This window comes from Protopterus annectens, chromosome 7.part0, assembly GCF_019279795.1.
Source record: "Protopterus annectens isolate FY-2018-M chromosome 7.part0, PAN1.0, whole genome shotgun sequence".
NCBI lineage: Eukaryota > Metazoa > Chordata > Ceratodontiformes > Protopteridae > Protopterus > Protopterus annectens.
In genome coordinates, this window is record NC_056739.1 from 160,890,066 (window position 1) to 160,908,753 (window position 18,688).

An 18,688-nucleotide genomic window follows, 5' to 3' on the forward strand; every position below is an offset into this window, starting at 1 on the left:
ACTCTAATGATTTGTGGATCTAATCTCATTATTGCTATCAATTAAGTTGAGGCAGAGGGACTTGGACAGAGTGGACCTTAGAGATGGGTAGGAAATGAATCTGGGAGAAAATGAGAGGTAGAAAGCTGAAGCTGTCACTCAAATCACTTAACTGTAGGTTGGGGGATTGTGGATTCTGTGCTTAAGCCTTAGACAGGAAACCAGTGGTTTACAATGGAAGGTTGGCTCAGAGTCTAGTGAGTCATATAGGTTTGCTCAGTGTTACAGCGGAGAGAAAGAGGTGTGGTGTGATTTAAGCATTGTAATCTTATTAATAAAACATGGGAAGCTGTATGCAGCAGATCACATGTAAAAGATAGAGAGAAAATAGTGAAATATTAAGAGCATGTGGCTTTACAACAAGAGACAAAGGTGAGGAAAAAAGATGAGAGTAAAATATTCATTAGAGAATTTCAGATGGAAAAACTGATTATAAGATGGGGAGGTGGGAAATCAGGGTGCCTTCCTGTTTAGGAGTGGCCTGCAAGCAGTTATTGAAGTTATAAAACAATGGGGAAGGAAAATAGAATTTAAAATCAGATATGGACAACTAGCAAATTATACACACCTAATAGTGATCATAGAAGATTAGTTTCCTTATAATTTTTCAGTTCCCTGTGCCTGCTTACTACCTAGTTACACATCACTGAGCAAACTGTAGTCATGGGACAGCTTTCATCTAAACAGCCATGAAGGGTTTTACCATTCCTGTGCACTTATACTACCTGCAACAGCTAATGGGCATGCTTACAGACAGAAGGGTCTATACTGCATGTTTCTGCACACAGTGACTCATTTGGATTTAGATTCTTAGAGTCATAACTACTTACTAAGCTCCTGATCTGTGAGGATTTTAAGAAGTGTAGCCTTACATTGCCATGGTAGTTTTTTATCCCTTATTGTATGTATGAAAAACCCAGAAGCAGCCAGAACAAGGATATGGTGGCACTTTTACTTGTTGACCCAATTCATGAGGGACATTGGTGCTAAACCAAGGTGAATTTTCATTTTACCATCCATTCATCCAAATTACATTTGAACAGAGTAAAATAACTACTTTGCTTTATGTGGAGTGGAAGATGACTCCATTGAACTGGTATTCTCTGCTGTACATACCTATCCCACCAACATGTCCTGTTTATGTTACAAAAGAAATTGAGATCCCATGAGTGAGTGTTCACAGTACCACTGGACTTAAAAATGTATTTTAGGTCTGAAAGGATAAGATATGTTAGTCTCTATACACTAAACAGAGTTCACCTCTTAGTAGCCTATAAAATACTGACAAGGCTTGCAGATGGTCTGCATAGTTTTTATGATTTAGTCTCTTAATGCCTTTTTAATGAGAAAACATTGTGGTCATTCTAGCAGTGACAAGTGTTTGGACAGGTACATTCTGAAATGGGCATGATACTCAATGGTCAGCCTAATGAGAGATGAGTACAGTAGAATGATTATGTCTCTGGACCAGGACACCATACCTTTACGCTGTGCAATGAAGAAGGAATTTCTTACCATAGTGGATACACGGTGGTCAAACAACAGTCCATTGTTGATGCAGGTTCTCAGATCCTTGACTATAGGATCAGCTTTCATGACTGTGTTTATTTACAAGGGAATTCATGTTTGCTATTACACATTTACTAACATTTAGTGTTAGTCCATGGTTTTGATTTGACACCAGCTATTTGTTTGGGAAAAGGTCCTCTTGGAGGATCTTGGTGTCCTCTGGGGAGTATATGATGGCACCAGTCATCTGCAAACTTGATAAGCCATAAACCTTTAACATTTGCTTTGACCTCTAAGAAGTAAATGCCAATGATGAGTAACCCATGGAGGAGGTAGAGCAGCCCATTCTAATTTCTTGGATTCTGTTTGTGAGCCATTTTGCTATCCAATGAGTTACATAGGGATTTACATTTGACTAATTGTGGGATAGTGTTGAACATCTTTGTGAGGTCTAAACATGTGTTTTGTACTGATTTTCCTCATCCCTTTTTTCAGTAATCTTCTCAAATAAGTCTGCCAAGGTGAGTAAGCAGGATCTGCCTTTGATAAATCCTAACTGGCTTGGGTTGAAAGTTTGTAGGTTATTTATGTTCCTATTTATTAATCTCATAATGATCCTTTCTATAGCCTTATAGATGAGGCTGCTCAGGCTTATGGGTCTATAATCATCTCTGTCCATTAACACCCTACCTCTGTGCAAGGGGGTGACTATTGCTGTCTTCCATTCATCCAGTATGGAACTTGTTTGGAGCTTATACTGAATAGCTTAAAGGATCTCACAAGTCCAGTTTTCAGCTGGCCAGTAGGTACCTGAGTATGTTATCTGGCCCCACAGAAGTAGCATTCTTGACCTTGAATAGTGCCTTGAGGACTTGTTCTTAGGAGACTGGGGGCAGGGATGCAGATGGTATGTGATCTGGGAATATAGGAACGGAGAAGGGGGTGAAGTTTGAGCTAAAGTTTTCCATATTAGATTGGCTATATCCTCTGAAACCAAGTATGTAATATCCATAGCCAGCATTAGGCACCCTCCAAACCCACGGCTGCAGGGGGGCCCCAGTTATCTCCCCACATACAAGGGCCCCCACTGACAACATGAAGCCAACTTGCACACAGTTTCTCCTTTCTCCTTGCCCAGTTCTGGCAGACTCGTTTGCATGGCAGCATTGAGGGTTTAGCTGCAATACTGAGACTTTTTTAAATTGCCTTCCCTGTAAGCTGTGATGTCAGCTGAAAGATGCACTCCATCAGGTCTGCTTCAGTGAAGCAAGGACCTGATTGGTTGCAGCAGTCAGGTAAGTAAGTTGCATGTTTTTTTGTTCTGTTTTTTTCTTTTTTCACTTTATGGTAGTGACAAAGCAAGGACATCAGTAAACAAGGAAGAACACAGAGGAACACTACAGCACTGTTATACAAAGAAATTATGTAAGAAAGGTAAGCAATTTCTTTCTTAAATAATGTCATTGTGTAACAGCAATAATCCACAACTGTGTGTATGAGGATTTACCCACACACAGTTGTGGATTATTGCTTAAATACCAAAGTTGTAATAGGGAGCTTTGGCCAATTGGTGGTTATGACTTGTCATGCTGTAAACTTTGGAGTTGCAGGTGGACACAGCAGAGAGGGAACCCCATACATTAAAGGAAGAGATCTTCCATGTGATGGTAGCAGGAGAGATCTCTGAAAGGTACTGAAAAACCAGGAAGGAGTTTGAGAAGAGAGTAGAAGTTATTAGTGTGTGATAGGTTGTCTGACAGCTGTGTCATGTGGATTGAGGATGTTCAAGTTTCCCACAGGCATTGATCCAAAAGATTATGCTCAGTGAAGTGGGATTCTTTTTCAATGTTCCCACACTCATTAAATGCTAATGCAGCACAATGGCTTGAGGCCAGTGGAATTGAAAAAGGATACTGAATACTTGGAAACAAGTTCTCTCAACCCTTTCTAAAATCAAAAACACGTCATCCAAAGTTGCTTGATTAACAGTGTCTGATGTGGCTTATCTGAGTCCCAATTTAACCTCTTTACTGTTAAGTCTGTCTGCTGGCTACATTCCTGAAGCCTGGAAAACAGCTGCTGTAATGACACATATCCTGAGAAGGTCACAGGCATGATCCAAAGCATCCACAGAGGATGGAGTGCTCTGAGTATGAACAGCAGCTCTTGCTATGGCTAATATCCACACAAGTATTCCATCCACGTGTTCATCCAAATCACCCCATAGTACTCTTTACATGGGAAGGTGGTAATGCTATGGGTCCTTATCCTCCCCCTTTCATAGTTGGTCTCCCTATTAGAGGAAGAGGTAGACTGACCAAAGAAAGTGTATTGGCTGTGATGTGCTGCTACATAGGGATGTCTGCTGCTTGCAAATGCCCCAGCACCACATGTCTATAATGTTACCCATCAGGCCCATACACTCCCTCAGGGCATCATACAGACCATGTACTATACCTATCAGCTCAACTATGCTAAGCATGTATTGGTAACTGCTTGTCTCTGTATTATGGCTGGCCTCAATGGAGACTCACTGCTTGGAAGGTAGGCAGTTCCCATGGTGTGTTTGGCCTGGCACATGGACCCCTAAGGTCTCATAGGTTCATAGGTTAATAGGTTGGTACTAGGCTATTGGCCCTAGGGCCTATACAAGCCAAGCCATAACAATTCCCTGGCTATTTCTTCCCACACTATTTACTTCCCTGGACCCCTGTCTAGCAGGGCGACTGACGTGATCCCCAGGGTGAATTTCCTTTCTCCCATCCAATCATCAAGGTTCCTTTTGAAGAGGGCCAAAGAGGCGCTCTGCTTGACATGTATGGGCAGTCTATTCCAGGGTCTGGGGAGTCTCTGTGTCAGGAACCTATCCCTCCAGCATGTTTTCAGTGGATCTGGCAGCAACCAAGAAGGGCTGATCCACTGATGATGTCACTCACAGGGTGAATGTGTCAACATCTTTCTGTTCATGAATGCCATCCTGGGTTTTTGGGGTTGGTTGCACAGGGACTGTGTCTGTGGAGTGGGATGGTGATGTGGATATCACATTGCCAAGTTTACCACTGATGCCATGACCCTTGTCTGTGCCTAGATTTGGTTATCATCGTCAGAGCAGGCCTTTACCTTCAAAAAAGGACCCAGATAACATAGCACCTATGAAAATATCAGATACCCAAAATAATTAAGAACTCTTTACAAACACCAACAATCCAGTAAAACTATGCCTATTTAATAGAGTGGTAAATAATATTTGTTTGGTTTTTTTTTCTTCTTTAATATACCTTGGACATACAGCTTTTGGGCCTGTGTACCGATGTTCACGTAAAACAAAATTCATGCTTGTAACTTCGGTCACCTTTTGTTGCTATAGTAAAACAGATGGTAATCCATGTGCAGACATTCATGCTTGTACAAACGGTCACCTTCTGTAGATGGTAACCCACGGTGCCCTATAGAACTTGGCACTGGTCTCTACCTCTGCAACAGAGATGTCAGAACTTGGCATCAGTTCTACGTCTGCAGTGTGGATGTTAGAACTCCCCATGCAGAGATTTATTTTCTCTTCTCTTTCTCGATTTGGTTAGTTTAACTTGGGTAGTATTCTAATTACATGGGAAACCCCAGATGGTATTCATGCCAACTATAGAAAATTAGGAAAAATCGATTGGAAGAAGGGTAAGTTAAGGGAAAATTAAAATATGAATAAAGGCAGGAAGTAAGAAGGATGCATAAAAAGGAAAGGATGATATAGTTAAATTAACATTAAATGTAAACAATATTTTGAATGAGAGCAGAGGTTTGGTGGTAACTGATTGGTGTAAGAAAGTGAACATGAAGGTTGTGTTTATTGCATACAGGGTGTGTAAAAAATATAGGTTCATAGGTAAGTACTAGGTTATCTGCCCTTGTAGCCAGTTTCCCCTTTTGTGCTTAAATTAACCTATCCCACTTGGTGTTAAATTGGCCTCACCCATCCCATGATCGATAATTGTAAATTACCCCTAGTAAGAATAACTGGGATCATACCATAGATAATATGAGGGGACCCATGCATGGAATGAAGCATTTAGGAGTTGCCTCTGTCAATTAGTAGACAGGGAGCAGTCCTGGGGTAAGTTTTCTGTTTCCCATCCATAGATCCAAGTTGTGCTTGAATATGAACAGGGGGAAGCTTTGTTTTATGTTTATAGGGATTTTTTTTCAGAGAAGCAGCATTCTCTGTGAGATAAACCTGTCCTTCCATAACATTCTGTTGATGCTGCAGAAGACGTTTAAATCCCTTGACTGAGTATTTCTGATGCCATTTGACTTGCTGGTGTACAGTAAATCCGTCACTATTTGTTCAGAGAATGCCTTTTATGTCAGACACAGGTCACCTCTTGGCAGTCTGTAGGATATGAAGTATAGTGACAGGGCTTGGTTTAAATCCCTTGACTGACTATTTCTGATGCCATTTGCCTTACTGATGTACAGTAAATCCTTCAGTGTTTGGTCAGAGGATACCTTGTATGCCATTCACAGGTCACCCCTTGGCATTCTGTAGGATACCAAGTATAGCGACAGGGCTTTGAGTCAGTCTATGTAGGACATATTGCTTAGACCTTGTATCCATTTACTGAGGCATCTCTGTGGATTTCCAGTTGTTGCTTGTGTCTGGACAGATTCATGCCAAAGGGGGACATTATACTAAATGATTGGTCTAATGAGGGCTGAGTAGAAGGGGGCAGTGACATTCGTAGATGTAGACGCAGTCTGTTTAGGTCACTGTCCACATAAGTTCACAAATCCCAAACAACTGGGTCAGTTCTTGGGGGCTTATTGTCAATGTGGTAGTTCCCCAGGGTTCCAAAGGATACAATAATGCTTTTTTTGGCATTTAGTTTCACATTGTGATTTTGACACCAGTTATTTATGTGGTACAAATAAATCATTTGGGGTGTATATATGCTTCCATTTAAAATGGAAAAAGTGTTATTAGGGACATTTTTTAGATTGTCTTGATTTTTTTGTGGGTGTAGCTGTTTTTGTTGTATCTGAGTTTATGTATGTTTGTGTGCACTGTATGTGAAGTTTCTTTATTATCTTGTGTGCAATGGGCTGAGTTTATAATGATTGATTATGTGCTTAAATGCTTTTTAATATGCATAAACCTCTGATAAAATAAAAAAAATATTTACACCCTGTACCTGATGTGCGTGTGCATGTGAAAAGGGGGAGAATCCTGAAGAATGTCTAGATTTTTGCCTCATGTTTTTGGTGCTTTGCTTAATATTTTGGTCAGGACCCAATAAAATGTGCAGTTTTCCAGCAAATAACAGTAGATTGTGTTTCACAGTTCATTTTATTCTAGCAGTTTTTGGTGTATAAACACAGTATTTAGTATTTGCCTCAGAATTTGGGTCTTTTGTAGTGGAGCTGTGTTTAGGAGCATAACTTGCTTTGATACACAACAAATGGAGCAAAGTGACAACAAATGAAAGTAATACACTGTAGGAGTAGGAATCCCAGTGATCAGCTAGGGGAAATGGTGCTGGACTTGGGAACAAAAGAAAGGGACCTGAGAATTATTAACTATGATGAAGTTAGGTAAACCACCATTAAAATTTGTTGTCTGGCAATATAAAACATAGGATTAAGGCTTTGAGCTGTGAATGAGTTTCATTGTATAGTCCCAGGTTTGATTCCCAGAGTTTCCACTTGCATAATATGTGATTCTGAGCAAATCAGCACCAGACCAGTCCTCTTGTTTATCCCCTGAAATCTGCTAGATCTCGTCTAGTAAGCATTCAATTCAAATCAAATACCTAGGACAGAGTTAATATGTTCTGGACCTAAAGTATACTCAAAGGAAGGTTAGGGGCAAAAGTCCAGGCAAAGGAATAACATGACTAATTGAGGGGAACTAGCTCAGAACAAAGAGGAAGAAGAATTACTTTACAGAAAGAGTGGTAAGGGTGTGAGTTCTTCTACTTGAATGGGCAGTATGCTTTAAGCTGATTGATACTGTACAATGAAGGTGCAAGTGGAGATATAAAGTCAGTCTTGAGGCTGTTGAGGCCGTTACAATTTTTTGTGCACTAGACAGGCTGTTACATTTTTTCTGTGTGTGTGTGTGTGTGTGTGTGTGTGTGTGTGTGTGTGTGTGTGTGTGTGTGTGTGTGTGTGTGTGTGTGTGTGTGTGTGTGTGTGTGTGTGTGTGTATGTATACTAGACAGGCTTTGTAGCCGCCTTCTGCTACCTCCATGCATAAGTAATAAATTCATTTCTTATCATAGCTCTTGGGAGTAAACATGCTTCAGCCTAACATGAGTAAAATGAATCCATTGTATCAAGTGTTTTCACTCACCAGGTATTAAGGAGATCTGGATTTCCCCTTGCATATGCATGAGGAAATGTTTTCTTGTTCTGTGTATTATTACCTTATAGGAGAAAAATGTAGCAATGAAGTTTTGTTGCAATCTGGAATTCTTTTATAAAGCTGACAACAAAATCAGGTTTTATCTGCCAGTAGCACACCTCAATGTCATAATTAAGTAACAGTTTTCAAACCTTATGTAGAACAAGAGTGCCCCTATTTATTGGTATAAGTTTTGATGCTCAGCTGAATTCATGGTTCATAAACTGCAGCTCATAGCACTACAAAAGCAGTTGTCCTAAATCATATGGCAAAGTAGTGCATTCCTGCTTTACTGGCAGTTCTAAGACAAAGAGAGAGCAAACATTTGCTGTTAAATCATTTCTTTCAAGTAGAAAGCATTTTGAAAACATCCAGTGATGGTAGCGTCAAGGAATACTTGAACTTGTACGTTGCTTTGGACTGTACACGTAACATATATGGGAATATATCTTCATTTTTTTCTTGTACATTCATTAGTGTGTCTTGTGCACAGAACTGAAACATCTGTTGAAAAAAGTCCACATTTATGTACATCTGAAAACCATATTCATTCAGATTTTTCAATACACATCCAGCTTTCCAGTAATTATAATGTAATTCAGTATATTATGAAACCACATGAAAGCATTAGAATATATGATTTGTGGTCCCCTACCATCCAGAGGATGCCAAACTGCTTCCGAACACTACAGAGTTGTACAGAAAGACCACTGTATATACACTGCCAGGTGGTATCTATAATTATACATGTCACCAGTCAATATTAAACCATTTTCTGCCTACAAAAATGCCACCCACTGTTGACAAGGCATAATATCCAATAGATGCTCCTTCATTTACTGTTATAAAAGGACTGCAGGGGTATAGTGACTCAGTCTTTACCAGCTGTAGAATGGAATTGCTCAGAAAAATAAAATCTAGTCTCCCGAGCCTGGCAGATTAAACCATTTATTCAAGAAGCATCATGTAGATATACTTTCACTGAGAATTAAAGGCTTTATCGAGTGGCGTTTGAAACACATGCATAGGGCGTGCCTTTGTTGAAGGTGGGGCATCGAGCTGGCACCTCAGTACCGTAAAAATCTACTGCCAATCATTAGCGGACTGGAGTTCCACTGTGGCGAACCCTGACTGGGAAAAGCCAAAAAAAGAACAACAACATCATGTCAAAACCTGGTTCTGACTCAACTCTTTTTAATTAAATTTACAGGTTACATCCAGGTGCACTGAGTAAGTGTCTACTCCATTAAACTCTATACATCCACAGATATCAACCACAAATTATTATAAAAATAGCAGAATATGCATATATAACCTGAAAAATTAACCTTTATACATAAGACTTTATTAAACTAGTCGGCCTATAAGAGTGGCTTTAAAACAAATCTGCCATTCTAAAGTAGCACTTAAATTTGCTTTTGCTGCCATTTGTCAGTCAATGCCCATTATTTTGCATAAGTTCTAAAGCTTTTTAAATTGCCCTTTAATCCTCTTAGCATCGTTCTGGAAGTGAGTTATCTCTAAGTAATAATACCGTTGAAAAGTACCAGTGATTCATGCAGTAGTTTCATTACTTTTTCTTTTTGTTAGTAATTGCAAGGCGAGATTGCATTGGTTTGGACATGTGCTCAGGAGGGATGCTGGGTATATTGGGAAAAGGATGCTAAGGATGGAGCTGCCAGGTAAGAGGAAAAGAGGAAGGCCTAAGATAAGGTTTATGGATGTGGTGAGAGAGGACATGCAGGTGGTTGGTGTGAAAGAGCATGATGCAGAGGACAGGAAGAAATGGAAACAGGTGATCCGCTGTGGCAACCCCTAATGGGAACAGCCGAAAGAAGATGATGATGATGATGATGTTAGTAATTGTAATTCATATGTGTTGTTGTCGTTTGAGTAGTTTTCCTGCTGTCACCATTATAACCACCAGGTCACTTACATGTTTACTGACTCCCATCAGGAACTTGTTCGTTTGTATCTGAGCTCAGCTGCATGATGGTACGTATGCCTGTCCTGAATTTTTGTAGTTCCTCTCTTCGTTGTTTTTCAGTCTCATTGGTATTTTAGTTCTGAGGGCATAGACAGCTGTGTAATAATTAACTGCAGCCGGTGTGCAGGACAGGTTCCAATTAAGAGATGCTCATTTTACACAAAAGTCCCACCATCTTTCTAAATAGTAATCTGTCTGGCAAAAGTTGTAAAGACCTAAGTATTTTGTCATACTTATTTCCCATTAACAGATAACCTTATAATACTCAAGTCCTGCTAAGACTACAAATGTGAATGGCTGAGGAAAGTATATCATGCAGTTATAGCAAACACCTGTATTACACTGACCACACACATGCTGCTTCCACACAGCTTTTAACTTCCTTTAAGCCTCATCCACCAGTACAAACTACACCAGTGAGGGCTTTTTTTCCCGGTTACTACTTTCATTTTTAATGTCATTTTTCCCCAGGAAGGAAAATAAATGGTAGCTGCACAAGGGCTAATCCTAAGATCATTATAACTTACACGCTTCTTGTCAAGGCCCTCATAATTGTCTACTTGGAATTCTCTGGGGAATGGTTAGACAAGGTAATGAACATGGTTTTCCATGTATTTTTGAAAATGTTAGTGCCGCTGTATGCCAAAGCAACCAGACTGCAGAAAAAGGACTTGCAACAGTTGAGCACATAAAGAAGCTGTGAATCGAAAATGGAATGGATACTGTCGCATCCTAGTCAGTATGGAGTAACATGATATAAAAAGGAAGGGTAAGACTCAAGAGTCAAGAGTAGAAAATACCAGAAAACTGAAGCGGAGGCCAGCATGATTTACTTTTTTCTGCACTGTTTTCTAAGCAGCAGGCCATGAGAGAAATCTGACCTTAAGCAGGCCTAAGCACTACAGGTATGTTTATTTTTATATAATTTTTGATGAAAGAAACTGAACTATGAACACTTTCTGCTGAGCTGCTTGTTGCATGACACTTCTGAAACTTAAGAAATGTGATTGCACAATTAATTCACTGAATAGTTTACAAGAGAAGTATTATATAACTGGGACTCTACAGTTCAATGATAAACCTAATTTCAAATATAAGTACTTAATAAATCTAAGCAACTCTCCATCTTTAGTATTTTCATTTGTAATCAAAGAGTTATGCTCTGCGCCAGGTAACTGCCAATATTCAGCAAAACCACTGACAGTTATCAAAGATTAGCCTTGCCAAATGATAAAAATTCATGAAGCAAAAATACATTGAATGTACATAAAGTAGCCAGGTATTGGACATACTGTGCCCTGTACAAACTGATTAGTCAAAACAACAGCAAAAAGACGGTGTTGTTAAATATCTGATGCCCTTATTTTATGCAGAACAAATGATCGACATAAAGGAAGACATACCTAGAGCAGGGCAAAAGTGGCAGCTGCCCTGAGTTCAAGCTGTTAGGGGGTGCAGTCAGCACTGTAGTAGCTGCCCTGACATCAAGCTGTTAGGGGGTGCAATCAGCACTGTAGTAGCTGCCCTGAGATCAAGCTGTTAGGGGGTGCAGTCAGCACTGTAGTAGCTGCCCTGAGATCAAGCTGTTAGTGGGTGCAGTCAGCACTGTAATGGCTGCCCTGAGATCAAACTGTTAGGGGGTGCAATCAGCACTGTCGTAGCTGCCCTGAGATCAAGTTGTTAGAGGGTGCAGTCAACGCTGTAGTAGCTGCCCTAAAATCAAGCTGTTAGAGGTTGCAGTCAGCACTGTAGTAGCTGCCCTGACATCAAGCTGTTAGGGAGTGCAGTCAGTACTGTAGTAGCAGCCCTGAGATCAAGCTGTTAGGGGGTGCAGTCAACACTGTAGTAGCTGCCCTGACATCAAGCTGTTAGGGGGTGCAGTCAACGCTGTAGATGAGGTACCTACCGATCAGTCTCTCTAAGCCAGAAGCACAATCACTTAAAAATGAGTGTGAATGCTGATGCCCGAACTATGTGTGTGTATGTGTGTGTGTGTGTGTGTGTGTGTGTGTGTGTGTGTGTGTGTGTGTGTGTGTGTGTGTGTGTGTGTGTGTGTGTGTGTGTGTGTGTGTGTGTGTGTGTGTGTGTGTGAGAGTTTTCTGTAGCTAGGATTTGCTACAGTTTCCATAATAAAGATGAACAGTAATGAACTAGCCATGTAAAAACATGATAAGCCGCCTTGTTTTGTAACTTCAGCTGCTTTCATGAGAGTTCATGATCAGAAAAGACAGTTAGCAATCGCATTGCTGTTTATTTAAAATGTGCCCTCTCAGTTGTTTGCCATTACTTCTTGCAAGTAGCTCTGATATCAACAAACCATGACTAGAAATATGGTATGCTCTTTAGAGGCTGAACATTTGCTTCTACTGGAAATTCCTAACATGTATGATTTACAGATATAAAATAAAATCAGTTTATTGTGATGAAATAGAAAAAATAATTATTGTATATATTTTGGCTGCATGGAACAATCCTTATCAAGTCCTCTGCCTTTAGTAAGTTATAGGATCACATGTACAAGTAGAGTCTGGAATAGCACACTCTTGTAGCAGGCATCTGTGCACCCTCTTTGAATTAATTCTCAGAGTTCTTTATAATTAAAAGTAGATAACTAGTAATAAGATCATCACCCTGTCTCTTCTGCTATAAAAGCTGGCATTACTCTTCTATTGATGACATCACAGTTTGCATGTGCCATCACAGTTTGCATGGAAATAAAATGGTGCCACCCAGGAGGGAACTACATTGTTAGGTGTAACCAAGCCTTCAAAACCCAGTGCCATCTACATCAGTTCTAGTCAAAGTGTGGTCCTCAAACTGTTATTTTATTTTTTAATAAAAAAATGCAGCATTTCTTTACTTAAATAAAATATAGACAACCCATGGAACTCCTTAGCCAGGGTTTCAGCTCCGAACAAGGGAGGTGAGTGGGTAAATGTATTGACCTTTGAGAGATAATTGCACTTAAACAATGATTTTTATGGCTTTTTATTTCTTGCTGTAGCAGAAAGCCTTAAAAATATAGAAGGGACTAGATGGTCACTGACTGGCTTGCTGAGGAACCAGTTTCTGGTGCATGTGATAATTTGTTTTCATTATTATCGATAGTGGATTTACCAGAGCAGCTAAGGACTTCAGATATTTTTCTGGTAAGTACTGAATTCATTAAATGACAGACATATGGGTTTCAAACTTCATATCCTTCAGAAAATGCAATGTAAGGTCTGTTATTATGGCAACTTTCAAGTACTGATTCTTCAACTGAGAGGGTAAGGGGCAGAGGGAGTTTAAAATGGGTTGTCCTGTACGTTCCTGATATCAGTGTATTGAAGAATGTTTTCTGACCATTATTTATTTATTTAATTGCAAGCAGATATTTGAGGTGCATATAGTCATACAAGTGGCTGTAACTGATGTGTGTGTGTGTGTGTGTGTGTGTGTGTGTGTGTGTGTGTGTGTGTGTGTGTGTGTGTGTGTGTGTGTGTGTGTGTTTGTGCAGGGGGCATTGCTGTCAAATATCCCCATCTTGCCTCATGTGTTGATGTGTTTCTCAAAAGATTTATAATATTCTGGTAAATTGTTGTGGATTTTAATAACTGATAATGAATGTTGCGCATTTCAGATTTTGTTTCTTTCGTAAAATGCTTGCAAATGTAAAATGTGTTATTCTACCAACTTTCTAAATATATAACAGCAATATTTAAAATCTGTCCATGATTTGGTTCTTTGTCCGTCATTATTTTGGGCTATAGGAGAAGACACATGATTTGTATATGTATGACACCAACAATTTTAAATATATGATTATGGCCAGTTGTTCTTTCACTTTAATCCCAATCTAACAGAGGGATACATAGGAAATGTCTATTATTTTTTGGGGAAAGGCGGGCAGACAGTGTTTCCAGGTATACCTTTTGTAAGCATCTGTCATCTTAGTTTATTGGGAAATGCTTTGTCAGTTTTGAAAATTAAATCTTGATCAGAGCTTATTTCTTCCTTAAAAGAAAATAAGACTGTACTTCTTTCCTTAGTCAAGATTTTTGTTAAGACCATTACTGAATCAAATGGTTGGGAAAATGCTCTAAAATGCAGTTCAGAGAATGTAGAGCCTATGGCTTTGGGTGGCCATTCTGCCTCCAGACCCCCAGCTTAATAGCTTAATTAATTTATTTCAATGCAATCTTAGTGTTCTAAGACAAAGATCAGAAACACAAGAAAAAAGTAATCTAAGTGGTGTGGTTTCTTCACTGCATATTTTTAAATAATGTAGTCTGTTTATTGCAGTTGTTTTACAAAAGTATGTGACATAATGGAAATAAAACTGGTCCTTCACCACAGATAGTTTGAAAAGTACTGATCTAGAGGCTTGTGACTGCCACTGCTGAATAAAACGGTACCAGGAGTACTTTGGGAATTGATACAACAGAACAACAATAAAAATAACCATATTTGTCTTACAGTATATGTTACATTATACAGTAACATGAAGAATACTATTTATTGAGGCTACCATATTTTTAAACACAACAAAAACTTTGATGGACGGCATAAACACTCTATAAAGTGTAACTAGAGGACCATTTCTGTCAGCACTCCTTTAGCTCCCTGTTAAACTACATGACAAGAAAGCTCAGGGTTTGCAGTACAACAGACCAGAATAAGATTATGCTGTAAACTTCATAGCCTGTGCGACTCTGGTACAAAGTAAGTGCAATTCCTATGTCTCAGTGCAAGTTAACATTTATCTTAAACAGAACCATAACTGCTATATAAAACATTTGTTATTATAAGAAAGACAGCAATAAATGAATTGTGGTTCAGATGCTTTATCTAAGGATTATTAAGTATAATAATTGTAAAACTATAGACTGACAGTTCAAGTACAACCTCCACTTAACGGATGACAGGATAATGTGTCATTGCCTATATGACTAAGCTGGAAATTCTCAAATGTCAGAACATAGTGCTTTTGTAAGTGACCTTTCCAAGCAGAAGCATGACAAAGATGAACTTTTCCTTGTCCTGGATTCTTTCAAAGTTTAACAATCAGTATCTTTATCATGTCTCAGTGACAGAAACTGTAGTAAATGTGATCCTGCTGCATTCAGTGTCTGCTGACTATCAGACAGAATTCTCTAGAGAAACATTTAATGTACCCAGAAGCATTTTACTTATCTGTACCTGTAGTTGCTAATATTTTGCTTATGTGGAGCTTTTCTCCCCGGGCCTCTACTGAAAATGGACATATATCCAGTTAGACTAGCCCAGTCAACAAATGTAAAATAAAATAAAATAAATAAATAAATTAAATCTGAGGACAGCGGATGATTTTCAGTAATAAGGTTTTGCAGAGGTGGCATGTAAAAGTTTCAAAACTGTAAGCGCGACCCCTTTGCAGCTATCCACAGACTTCGTTTAATTCCTTCAAGTTAAATCTCTAAGGTCACAAAGCAGGGTGTATCAGCTGATGCTGAAACAAATGTGGAGATGGCAGATCAAATAGCCTAGAAAAAAATAAAAAAATTGCTTTTATTACCAACAGCATTATACTGATCTAAAAATTAAATATAAGTAGCCAAGAATAACGCTTACATTCAATAAAGTATCTGATGTTTGAGCATGCCTACACTCAAGGCTGAGCGGCAGCACAAGTCATATCCTATCCATGTAAATTCATGCAGATTTCCTTTATTAAAAAATTATTTCTTTGCTCTTTTTTAGAATTTGAAACATTTGATAGTCAAAAGCAGATTCAAATGCTAGAATGCGTATGCGACTAGCAGTTGTTTTCCTATTCATATTAATTTGTCTTGGTACTTTTGCATTTGGGTTTTATTTTATCTTATTTTTACATATATTAACTGACTGAACAAACTGATTTATAGGTGACCTATTTCTTAGAGGAATAGCAGGCAAAACCAAGAAAGAGTACAATACAACCAAACAATGAGATACAGCACCTTTTTACCTCAGAAAGTCTCAGAGGCAGAGTTAATGGCTATGGACACTGAGAAGATTAGCCAAGTACAAGTAAACGTAAACAAACTACAAATAAATTATGAAATGTTGTCACAGCAAACACAAGCAGTACTTTTTGCACACCTGCATACAATGAGAATTGTAAGCTTAATACATCAATGCTATACATATGAAAACAAGACCATGACACAATCCAGTGTTGCGTTTATGATTTCAAGCGTTTCAAGTGGTTTATGTCTAACTAACTCAAAAGTCTAGAAAGGCAAGTGAGATTAACAAAGGTAACCATCAAAGCTGATAGACTCCCAGACTGACTGAAAACAATAGCAGACATCTGTATGGAAAATATAATTTTATGAAAATTCCTTTAATGCAGAAAGGTGTGTATTTAGTACAACTCTGGGGTCAGATAATACATATTGCATGATGTATGCAATGCAAAGCTTGAGTCAGATGATATGTCCTGATATATACAGTGCAAAGCTGGGGTCAGATGGCACATGCCATGATGTATGCAGTGCAAAGCTGGGGTCAAGTGACACATGTCTAGAATCCTATTCTGTAATAAGAGTCAGATCTAACATGTTATGATTAATCTTAGCTCTGAAGACAGTAACAGTGGCAGCAGATTCATCAGCTTTGGCACAGCAAAGTTATAGTCTAAGCAAGGGGCAAGTAGGAGGCCAGTTTGAGGAGGGAATGAATAAAGATGATTAGTGCTAGGTCCCATTTACTAATTATAATGTCCATTATATTGTTGTAAGATCTGGCAGCAAATACAATGCAAGCAGATGAATTTAGCCAAACTTAAAGCAGTTATATGGCAGTTAAAGTCAAAGTCACAAGATACAGCCATAAACAAGTTGAAACAGTCCCTAACATCTGGGCTGAGTATCTGGCATTTCCAGTTAATGCGAAGTTGATGCACACATTTCTTAATAGTTTGTTTAACATGCTCTAATATCATATAATAATTAAACAGCAAGTAAAATCATTGAAAGGCATTCATTTTATAACTACAAGCCAGACATTTGAGTGTTTGTTCTTGTTTTTTTTTTTCTTATCATTGTGTAGTAAAATGATAAGTTGTAGAGCAGCATGCATTTTGAATTTTAAAGTGAATTTGTTATCTATTAAAATGAAACAGACATTTATATTACAAGGGTATTGTAGTAAGTTCTGTATTAAAACCCCTCCCTTTAACCAACTGCTAGATGGAGGACATAGTTGCACAAAAGGTAGCATTACCACCTCCCAGCAAGAGATTTGCCAGATCAGTTGTTGGCTGGGGTGCCTTCTGTTTGGAGTCTTTATGTCAGGGATGCTCTGGTTTCCAGACCCAGATCATGGAAAAATGGAGCCCTAGGCAACATAACGGACCAAAGCCCCCCTCCCCCACAGCTATTCTAGTGTCCCATTACTTGTCTGTCTCTCCCCATTTACCATGAACACTGTTTAAACATGCCAGTGTGCAGACTGTTTTCTTCTTTACTTTTATAATGATTACAGACATTTGATTTAAAATCTTTTATTTCAAATGTTACAGCACCAACACTGGTAGCATTTGCTAAACAAAATAAAACAGTCTCACATTAAAAAACAGACGCAGCAGTAAACTTCGCTTCCCTTGAAACTCACATTAATTGAAAGTGCATTGACACTCACATTCATTGAAAATGCATTTGGCCAGTGACAGATTATATGTTCATTTATATCCTCAGACATCCACCCAAACCCAGCAATTAAAGTTACATTGTTGATTGTATCTGAAGAAGCCTACATGTCGTAGGTGAAAGCGCTTAACCTGTTCTCAGTTGTTGGAACATTTTACATTGTAGTTTTTATATTGCAATTTCACAAATGGAATTTTTATTGTAAAAATACGGCGAGTTTGTACTGCATTAAACGTTTGTTTTGGAGTCTGCACTGCGTTTCCTCTGTGCTTTCACGTTGTTTCACAGAGAAGATAGCGCAGTTGATTGCATCCTTCTCAGATGTCTCTGTCAAATAAAAGTAATAATGACCAAAGTCACAGATTTCAAATTTGTTTCACACAAAAATACACTAGTCAAAGTAGTCCAATTTAATTAAAATACATGCATGCATGCCTGCAAAGCCAGATTAAAGACTGCTTCAAAATGACTAAATAAGAGCATAAATTACTCTCAACCACACAGAGCCCCCCACCAGCAGTCATAGCCACTTTGATGATATTATACACCCCTTATTGTTATGAAGAAATAAATTCCATGAACTTTATTGATTACTTGAAATTGTAAAATGATCACTATCATCATACCATAAGATCCAGTCATCTGTAGCACAGTTTAAATAAAAGAGTATTTATGTGAGCATAAGAAATGTCAACCACCTGAAAACATATGCTAAGTCAATATGCACAATCTCTGCTGAGGGAAACCTCATGTTTATAATTCTACATTAAACAGAACTATTGCTAATGCAGAGGTTGCTGCTGCCAAACAACCTTGCATTTCAGTGCTTCATCTAGAAATGCAGTGCCTGCAGCCTTTGAAGAATAAATTGCCTATGTTGTTACATTTAAAATTGGTGTGCCGGTGATATTGCCATAACATTTCCTGAACTAAATCAGCTATGGAATAGGGAATGGCTGGCAATTAATGACAACAGGTTCATGGTTTCTAGGCACGCAGTTCTGGAGACCATTAAGGACCCTAGCCCAAATTCCCTGTTGCTCCAAAGCATTGTCTGGTTAAGTGATCTGCTCTTGTCACATAGTAGGTAATTGATGGTAGAATGAT

General features: G+C 38.7%; 1 protein-coding gene across 4 annotated transcripts in view; it reads right to left on the reverse strand.

Moving 5' to 3' along the window:
- The window catches only part of LOC122806304 (patatin-like phospholipase domain-containing protein 2), a 517,255-nt gene that overhangs the window by 38,295 nt on the left and 460,272 nt on the right, over positions 1-18,688 (reverse strand). For 2 of the 4 annotated variants that reach the window (XM_044076616.1, XM_044076612.1), the window contains one exon: positions 17,421-17,908. The exons of 1 other annotated variant lie outside the window; for it this stretch is intronic. The gene's annotated coding sequence lies outside the window, so the exon portion shown is untranslated. Of the gene's footprint in view, positions 1-14,173; positions 15,434-17,420; positions 17,909-18,688 lie in introns of those variants that run through there. One more of the 4 variants, XM_044076615.1, reaches the window with a different exon arrangement.